This window comes from Saccostrea cucullata, unplaced genomic scaffold (genome assembly GCF_032062105.1).
Source record: "Saccostrea cucullata isolate Sc308-1 unplaced genomic scaffold, CSIRO_AGI_Scuc_v1 ctg15374, whole genome shotgun sequence".
Taxonomy (NCBI): Eukaryota; Metazoa; Mollusca; class Bivalvia; order Ostreida; family Ostreidae; genus Saccostrea; species Saccostrea cuccullata.
In genome coordinates, this window is record NW_026918404.1 from 1 (window position 1) to 8720 (window position 8720).

General features: G+C 29.4%; 1 long non-coding RNA gene across 1 annotated transcript; it reads left to right on the forward strand.

Annotated features, from left to right (window-relative positions):
* Positions 1-2439: 2439 nt before the first annotated feature.
* Positions 2440-4837, forward strand: LOC134264589 (uncharacterized). The gene is made up of 2 exons (XR_009991564.1): positions 2440-2834; positions 2993-4837. It is a non-coding gene; the product is annotated as an uncharacterized LOC134264589 (long non-coding RNA).
* Positions 4838-8720: the final 3883 nt, after the last annotated feature.

Below are 8720 nucleotides of genomic sequence, written 5' to 3' on the forward strand. Positions count from 1 at the left end.
CATGTTAATGTTGACATGGCTAACTGGCTATACCTTTGTGTAATGATATTGATAATCATCTATTTAAGGCTGCTCCTTCATGGTGCAGTAATAAAAATGGTTAAGGTTCCCTGGCTCTCACCTAAAAAACAATTTGTCATAAAAACAAGCTCTATTATAGGTATCTTAGGTTATATAAACAAGTTATCACAAACCCAGTCTCATCCTTATAGTGTAGGATCTTTACAGACAACAAAACCAAAAACAGAGCAATTATACTGTAACCTAAGCTTGATATGCAATGAATAAATAAATCCTAAGTACTTTGATTTTGACTAGGAATTAGGACTTTCTGTTTTCAGCCGGAGACCAGTATGTATAGGGTTGGTTTCCTTTGAAATTGAAATTCATTGTTAATTTAATTTCAGTTAAAGTTTACATTTTTATTATCAATTTGTTTTGTTTTTTTTTATACTATGACCCTAAATAATTGAATATTACATTAATTTCAACAGAGACTGTGTTTTGTAATCATAAATTAGTGTATGAATTTTAATTAAATTAGTAGAACCATGATACATATTCCTTATAATGAACTTCATATTATATATGGGGAAGGCAAAACATAAAATGTTCAAGCAACAGAAATTTAACAATGGCCCACACCAAGCCTGGTACAACAGTATATGGAAATTATATCTTATCTTAATACTGATTGATATTCTTCTCCCACTCCTTTCTTATTTATAGAACCATAACTACATACCTCAAAAGACAGCAATATTTAAAGCAATTCTTGACTCATGCCAAACAGAGAAGACCAAGGTTTGACAAACACTCTGCAAAATGACCCCCCTCCCCCTCCCCCCTCTCCCATTGGTTGTTGTTTGGTGAAGTATGTCCTGTAGCAACAACATACCAATCATATACCTTGGCTTTATATATGAGGAATACAAAGCTTGAATATATTGATCTTCAGTGGTCAGAGTAATGAAGTTAGTACATATAGTAGATGATTCCACAAAGTTGATGTTGTCAAGGTTTTGCATGTTTGTTCTAAGTATTTTGTATAAGGGATGGTGGATTAAGAAAGAGAATTTTCATGTGTTTGGGTAGAAATGACTTTTATAATGTGAGAGAGACAACTAAAATTAATAATGTATCAACAGCTGATCGAAGATATAAATGAAGCTTGACAATTTTGTAGCGATAACTTGAAAAAGAAAAAGAAGTCTTCAGGGCACAGGCACAAAAGAGTGCATCCAGAATAATAAGCGGTAAATAGGACTGTCACAATCAGTGTTGTGTTTTAATCGGATTTCTGGTTTTTGAAATTAAAATTAATATGGCTTTCCTATAGACTTATTGCTCCATGTAAAAAAAAATGCATATAATAGTTATGTACACTAGCAATTAAATGAATTCATATAGTCTCATAAGTAGTTAAACATTTTTTAGGCATGCTTGAATTTAGATTTCAGATGCATATTACTGGTATATACAAGCTTTTCAAGTTTTTGAAATTTCTTCATCCAAGAAGATGTAAAATAAACTCTCTCACTTCTTATTTTTGCTCAAGTTATTGAAGTATATAGGTGTAATTATGATATCTTTATGAAACATGGAAAATAAAGTTAGCTTTCAGACTATTTTCTTAGAATTTTAACAGTTTACAGGTAAATGTAACTTATGTGTAATCAGGTTCAAATAAAGTTTTCATTTTAATTCCTTTTCTAAACTGAAAATTTTGAAACAAAGTTAAAGGGAAAAATTAATTAATTTTGCCTTGCAAAAGTTTGGGTGGAAGCAAAATTGTCCTCCCACTTTCATTGCTAATAATTAAAAAAAATTTGACTTCTTGGCAGAAACATTCTTAATTTTTTCAAGATCAGTCATTGTTTATTTCTTAACATAGAAAATGACTGTAACAATGCCAATTTTATGTGGTTGCCATGTCAAAAGTAAGAATTGATTTAAAAAATGAATGCAATATTCGTGATTTAAGCAATAGTTTTTAAGATTAATGATATTGATTCACTTTAGGTTGTAGTAAATATGTGGTCAGTAAATACTTTTTGTTTGCTATATCTTTTTTACTTAAACTTAAATTCATCATGTCTCTTCACTGTCAACTTCTTTCATAACTCAGCATTGTGGTATATGCAAATTAGTTAGGCCATCAATTGAGTGTTAAGTGGAATAGATTGGAAATCTTAATACATATATAAGTGAGAAAGCTTAATAAATGAATGGACATGGCAGGTGGTTAAATTATGTTTGAAACTAGACAAGTTTTTCATGTTGTTAAATAAAGTTTCTCTTGAGATTAGGTATATTAGATTCAATACAACATAAAGTAATTAACATAAAGTAATTAACATAAAGTAATTAACTTTGTATGTTGATTATTTCTGTAAATGGTTTAATAAGTTAGCATAAATTTGCTTGGTTTTATTCATTTTAACAAAAGTATAGTTGCTAATAATTAGTTTACTATTGAATGAATGCTTAAAACAAGAAGAATTACTCTTTAGCCAACTTGTTTTGTGCTATATTCAAACCTCACCTTTTATTCATCTGTTAATTATTTTATTGCTTTCAATTGATCAATTTTCTGCTTTAATTTTTCAACAAAAAAAAAACTTCATAATTTAAAGTCTCCTTATTCAGACTGTGATTTTTAATACATAAATCCTTTTTTTACCATAATAATTAGGTAATATAAATTGTTTGATAAAATTATTGCTGATTATAGTGTTGAGTAATATATATGTATAATTATTTCCTCTATCAGTTCATTACTAATTCTCTATTTTTCACTGTTACAGGGCAGGTTCTAGATCATATTTTGGATCGTAAGTATTACTTTGTCCATAGAAACGAAAGACAAAAGCATCTCAGATTTTAATGACTAGCTGTTTTAATGGAACATTACCTGAGAGCACAGTAGTAATAAAAAAATTTTGCCTCTATAACAATGAATAATTATTTCTTGTAACATTTTGCTTTTCAGAAACAAGGTTGGACACCATGACCCGTCTTCATCTTTGTCTAACCCCCCTCCCTATAACTCGGACTGGTGAACTGACAATCAAAATGATCACTGCAGTGAATGTGTCCTCAACAACAATGGGGGTCTTCAAATTGTTTTGTTTTCTTTTCCCTGTTTGTGTTTTGTTAATGTTTGTTTCAAACTGTTATTCTTTGCATAATAGAATGTATCACTTCTTAAAATGAAGTTGAATTCGAGAATTACAGGTACTTGTACACGTAATACATCTTGTTAAGTGAATGCAGAACTTGATTATATTCCAGATTTAGTCTACGCATTAAGAAGCGTGTAGGCATTTTGATTTTTAAATGTGTGTGTGTGCATGTGTGCTTTAAAAGACTGTAATTGTTGGTAATTAAGAATAACACTATATTTATTACATCGGTTCCCCTGGTGTTGACTAACTGTGATATTAACATAAACATTGTCATCTTAACATTCCAGGCTAACTAAAAATGAAATGTTTCAATTCGGCATTTTTTCCCCATTAATTGAACAAAATTGATACATGTAACATGTTTTATCCATCAAGATAGGACACAGTTAAGTTTATATATAATTTTTTTTACATCCATACAAAGTTGTTTGTTTAAACAGAGTAAGGAGATTTCACTAGTAGCTCATATCATATTGAGGTTACCGGTAGCTTTTTGAATTTTTAAGGGTTGAGAGGACATCAAAATGTAGAGAATTCGTATTAAAATCGCTCATCTTTATGATATTAGTTCACCCGAGGCTGAGGCAAGAGCTCTAGTGAACTTTTCTGGTTGAAATTTGTACATTGTCTGTCATTGTGTTTTTTTCTTCTTAAGAACCACATGGACAATTTCAAGTAAACTTGCCACAAAGTATCTTTTGGTAAATGGGATTCAAGTTTGTTCTTATCAAGGGTCACATTTTCTTCCAAGGGGAGATAATTATGAATTCATGAACATCTAAAAATCTTCTCAAGAACCACTGCTTGAAAATATGAACATTATTTGGAATCATTGTGAGGTGTAGATGCAAATTTGTTCAAATCATGACACTCTGGGGTAGGATGGGGCCACAAATAGGCAATCAAATTTTGACACAGGAAAGAGTCAAGTTTGATCAAATAGTGACACCTCAGGAGAATAGAGTGGCCATAACAGATCATAGGCATAAAGGAAATAATAAAAAAAAATTCTTTCTTAAGATCAGTAAAACCATTATGTGTTATATTAATTCAAAAGCATCCATGATAGTAAGTGAAGACTCAAGTAATTAGTTCAGTCATACCCTCCTTCTTCCCCTGAACCACCTTTTCAAGACTATCCTGATTAGGTAGCCAGAGTGCTCAGGTGAGTGTTGTGGACACTGGGCCTCTTGTTAAACTATTCAATTGGTTTTCACTTTCTGAATTTATATTTACTGGAGTGTAAATAAGGACCTCATTTCTCTATCAGTCAATCTACTGATAAATTGTTTGTTAGGGATGAATTTCTTTTTTATTTTTTTCACAGCAAATCCGTCCTCTTGTAAGCATTCCAGACATATTATATTTTGAATGTTCTATACAATTTTAGTTATTTTCTGCACATTCTAATTATTTTCTTGACGATATGATTATGTTTTGTGCAATTTTAATTTTTTTAAATTGTAAATATTCAAAAAAAGGTGAATGTGCTTCATGAGAGAGTTTTCAAATTGACTTTAAGCCTTACTGAGCTTAGATGTTAGAAAAACATTCTGTTGAACACTGGATGACCCATTTTAGATAGGTATTGCCTAATAGCTACATTAATGGAGATTGTTGTTATTGGTGACCATTGTAGGAAAAAACAATGAACACTATCTAAGAGACCCCATTCCCCTTCATACTGGAACAAGATATTTATCTTCTCACTTGTCTAGATCAGAAATGGATTGTTGACAATGTAACAACACAGAAAGACTTCAGTTACTGTTAACCAACTTTTGTTCATGTGCGATAAATATCCGCGAGTTTCGAGACATATATTTTTCTCGCAAGTATTAATCCCTGTGAACCATTATTTTGCTTTAAAGTTTGTATTTGTAGAAAATATTTCATCAGTCGCAAAAATTAATCGTTGCAGATTGATTTCAAACTGTCGAATTACAAAAGATGATGCGATAATAGTTGGTTTACAGTATTTTTAAAATCATTTTATATAGCATAATAATGTAATCGTTATATCTAATGCTTGATGTGCCTCATTAACATTGTGTATAGTATGTTTTTTTTAATATGACTGAAAAACCTTTTAATATGAAGTAAAATAATTATTTTTAACATTCCAAATTTTCTCATTTTAATTTGGCTAAACACTAGTAATTATTTTCACATTGTAAAGTATTTTCGTTTTAGTTCATGTCATGTAATTTTAAACTGCTTTAAAAAATGATTTGCAATAAATCTGTTGATGTTATATACTGTTTTTATTGCCACAATGAAATGTATGGAGATAACAAACAGTGTTCAAGCTCAAACGTCCATCAAACAATAAAATTTTTGGAGCAGAGATAGAAGTGCATCCATTATATGTTTCTGTAGTAATCCAGTACTCTTTTCGATATCTGCGGAAAGACATGTTTTAGGATCATGGATTATACTTTCTGTAGTAATTCATTTATGATAAATATAATGAACAATCATTTAATCAGAGTTATTTCGTGTCAATAAAATGCTAAAAACCTGGCCTTTTGCAACCACTACTGAAATAATTATTTCAATAGTGGTTGAGTGAATTTCGATACCAAACATTAGGTTGCAACCACTATTGAAATAATGTTCACTTTTGAAATAAAGATTTCAATAGTGATTAAAATATAGATTTCAGAAGTGATTGAAATATTGATTTCAATAGTGCTTTAAACAATGATTCCATAAGATATTAAAATGATTATTTTGATAGTTGCTGACAATGACTTCAATACCAAAACCACATTGCAAGCTTTATAGGTGTATCCCAACTATTAAAACAAATAGAAGGATGAATTACACATTCTGTTCTCAACACATTAAACTAATTTATTGAGTTTAAAATTTGATAAGGCCATGCAAAGTTAATTACTTGGTTCTCAGGCCTTTTTTCAAGAAATATGATGAGGGAGGGAGGCTTTTTTTTCTTTTTTATTGCCCCCAAAACATGAGGCAGCTCTTTACATTGTACAAAAGCTCAAAAAATGATGAGGGAGGTGATTTGGTGTTTATATTTTATTGATTTAGCAATAAAAAGGGTCAATGAGGCACCCTTGGAAGAGATGAGGGAGGGCGTGAGAACCAAGAAATTAATTTTTTTTTTTTGCCTAACTAAAGTTTTTTTTATGATATATCTTTTTGTATAATTTCAATTAATACATGTGGATACTTTCTATGAAACTGTTTTAAATTATAATTCAAACATGTATGCTAATGTTATAAGCAAGCTCTCGCTGAATCTGGCCGAATCGGCGAAAACCAACAGACAGTCAATTAATGATATGCAATTTTGAAATATTTTTGTTATTATAAAGTTAATTTTGTCATAATGGATTTTAAAAGGAAAGGATCATAAATACTTCTAGATGTAGACATTAGAATATCTAGACTACATTGAAAAGAAGACTGATAATTTTGTGCACAAACTTTCTGATGAAAATATGGTTATTTTTAATTAAAAAAACATAGAATAGATCTAAATTTTCAAATATTTCTTTGGAATTACTTTTTACACAACAAATATCTTCATCTCAAAGGAAATTTAAAATCTGTGTAAAGGTATATGAATGCATTGGAGAGAGCAAAATTTCAAAGAAAGTTAGTATGTGTTTGAATTACAATTAGCGTTATTTCAATAGTGTTCACAAGAATCATAAACATCTATTGAAACATTTCAAAAGTGAACATTATTTCGTGTGTTTTGTTTGCTTATTCATGTCAATATTATTGAACATGGTTATGTGAAGGTGTTAGGAAATATTTAATAAATAATTTTATTGTTAAAAGCCATCTTAACCACTAGTGGAAGAGGTTTAATGTGTTTAAATGAATAGATTAATAAATACAGAAATAAACCAGCTCTTAATATATGGTATTGAATCAATTTTATTACTAGAAGTGAATGGGTTAATACACCTAATTTATGAAAGAAAGTTGATATTCTGTGTATAAAACTTTTATGGTATTTAAATGGCATTTAACTTTATACAGATTTAAAAAATCTTGATAAGCAAATGTATGGTTTGTTATGGCAAAAAGGTCCATCTTTGTGTTGATGACATTAATGAATTTAAAACTTTAATAAGCTCAAATAAAATGTTCCTTTAACCTTAGTGATTTTCTTTGAAATTAATTCATAATAATATACAGTTACATTTAAGGTAATTTTGAATATTATTTAGATTTTGCTATGATGTAAATGAGGTGTCAAATGGCAAAAACACATATGCATATATTATAAAGAAATAATAAAATTTCTGTAATATGAAAATCTAAAATGTCTTACCTTTTTAAATCAAAATTCCTTTGGTACAATTGTGTCATGAATCAGTTAGGATTTTTTGTCAAAATCATTGACAATAGTGTAGTTCGAAAAGCATGTGTGCAAAAATGAAAGTTGTTACATTTCAAGAACAAAATGCAGGTATCTGAAACTGTAATATATTTGCATAACAAAATCTGGAATTGAATATTCATTTTTGCATTACAATTTTAAATATTTAGAGAGCAAAAATCATAAATCAAATAATTCTAAAAATACAATTATCCAGAGTTAATTGAAATCCAATACAGATGATATAGTTTGACATCATAATCCGTAGATCTGTTTCTTTGCACTTATCAATCTGAGTGTACCGGTAACGAAACTTTGTAAAGGAAAATGTTTAACTTTGTTGGCATTTTTGTAAAAGTCAAATAATATCTGATTAGGAACCTTCGGTTGTGAAGCCATTGTTGAAAAGATGAAATAAGAAACCCCTGGAAAATGAAAAGTGTGCAACAATCATTTGAAAGAGGATACATACTTCTAAATGTAGTTATATTTTTTATGGTATCTACAATGTTTGTATCAGTTAGTACCTTTACTTTTTTTTTACACACAATTTTTTTTTTTCTTTCATCCAAAAGCCTTGGGATTGATATATAAAAGGAAAGCATATAGTACAATTCTCAGTCAATGGTTTGTACTTAATAACAGTAAGGTGAGCAAAAGTACTTACATCAATTAGAATCTGAAATTTTCAACAGCATTACATTGAAATATACATTGATTAAGCCTCTTTATGTTCAAGTGAGTGTACTTGCATAATCACATAACTATTATAATTGTCCTAAAACTGAGGAGGAGTAGCATTTTGAGAGTATTTAACAAAATTTAAAGTTCATGATGTTTTAATTTTTTTTAAACCAGTGAGCTAATGCTATGGCCATTTGTGACGGTGTGCGGTGTGCGTTAACTTTTTACTGAAAGTCCAAGGTTCATGTACTATATGTAGCCCGTAAGGCCAATTATGTCCAAATCATTGTCAATCATAAGCATTCCTGATATGTTTTTAAACCTTTTTTAACTAAAACAAAGGTTTTTTTTAACTCAAGGGAAAAAATCAGGAAAACAAAACAAAAAGTACTGGAAACCTTTTTTTTTTTTTGCTAAAAAATTTTCTTCCCAGAACCACCATTTGATTTTATCAAACTTACATACAAGGTCACAAGGGTTTAAATAAA